The following is a 1,648-nucleotide window of genomic DNA, read 5'->3' on the forward strand; positions in this document are numbered from 1 at the left end:
CCACGTCGAAACCTAATATGACACGAAGGGGTAAAAAGGACCGTGGAGGACTGAGCCAACGTGCCTCCAATCCAGACTCCTCTCACAGATACTAGCTAACGTCCTGAATATTTGTCCTGCGGTGGTGGAAGATATGGTACGGACTGCAGTCGAAAGGGAGTTGATAGAGATGGAGTTTGAGGGCGAGCTTTGGTGTGTCAGATCAACGGATGAGGCTCTATCTGGGTTTTACCCACGCCAATATCCCAGACAAGATGGTAACAAGCGCGGCTCGGCCGATTCCCGTGTCCTGCGATGAACGAAAATTTGGTTGTAGTAGATGGGTAAAAGCCTATCTGTAGCGTAGGCTAGTTGGATTGTGAAGTTTTTATTTTTTCCGCGCGAGCGTGATGGATAATGGTGGCGGTAGTGCGATTGCTAGGTAGGCAATAATTATGATGCAGAGCAGTCTGTCCTGGCTAATAAAAAGCAGTCCAAAGGAAGTCTAAGTCTTTGATAGTAGCAAAGCGATAATGGAGTAGGTATTCAGCAGCAAAAAATACCGGTCGAGGGACACTGATGGTGGTTGAGGCCAGGAGATGGTTAACAAGAGAGGTGATGGACTGGAGGTGGAGAGTTGAAACGAGTTTTGACTGGGCTGAAAGTTGGTAAGCGTTTGAGGAACGGGAACAGATACGCGCCCATTACATACGGTACGGTATGCATCAGTACACAACAATACTATTGTCTTTCCCTCCACCAGATTTTGCACAACCCATGTAGCAGAAGAAGATGAATATCCACAGAAATTATTATCTGGTAGCTATATTCTGTATAAATAAACTTATTATAGATAGATTGTCATTACGCCCTCTTCACACTTCTTGCCGCTAATGCTATATTTATGTGTTGGTATTAGATGTAAGAATTCAACAGCAAGTGCTGACTGATACCGCATCTTACTGTCGCTGCTTCAAAAATCGCATATAACCAAAAGGTCAAATACCCCTTTACGTTTATTTTCTTTTCATAAAATGAAAGCAAGTCGTGGTTAAAGTAAAACCAAAAGCCAGGAAAAAAAAAAAAAAAACCAACCAAAAAAGGGTGAAATGACGGTGCTGGGAATCGAACCCAGGCTGGCGCGGCCACAACGCGACGTCTTACCACTCGACCACACCGTCCGCTTGTTATTGGGCAGCCAGGGCCGCTTTTCATATAGGAAATCTATACCCCAGCACGTAGCTAAATATAGGAGATTGGACCAAAATACCGAATTGGTTTTGACATCACTTCAACATTGAACAGAAAGTGAATAGGCGCTGGACTTTGACTGTTCATTAACATCAACTGGGGAGAAAAAAACCTTCATCTCGCAATAAAAATGAATCGTCATGTCATACATATTGTGCCTCCACGCCTAGGAGGATAGAGGCCCTGGCTAAATCCCCCCGCCGTGGTGCTCTATATGCACCAATGCATAAGGAATGTAAAGAATGATACACCGAAAAGAGCCTGCCAAAATTCCCTCGGGGTGCGTATAGGAAGACTTCGACTGGACGTTTACAGGAGGAGGGCCAACGACATTCGAGCCTATGTACGTGTAACTTATACATTAGCTGGACCTCCCAGACGGGCCATGGCATTAGGGGTAAGAATAGGGTTCTCTCAG

At 45.1% G+C, this 1,648-nt stretch overlaps 1 non-coding gene across 1 annotated transcript; it reads right to left on the reverse strand.

Moving 5' to 3' along the window:
* Positions 1–1,089: 1,089 nt before the first annotated feature.
* On the reverse strand, positions 1,090–1,160 carry HCAG_09360. The gene has a single exon. It is a non-coding gene; the product is annotated as a tRNA-His (tRNA).
* Positions 1,161–1,648: the final 488 nt, after the last annotated feature.

This window comes from Histoplasma capsulatum, genomic scaffold, assembly GCF_000149585.1.
Source record: "Histoplasma capsulatum NAm1 scaffold_4 genomic scaffold, whole genome shotgun sequence".
In the NCBI taxonomy this organism is placed as follows: domain Eukaryota; kingdom Fungi; phylum Ascomycota; class Eurotiomycetes; order Onygenales; family Ajellomycetaceae; genus Histoplasma; species Histoplasma mississippiense.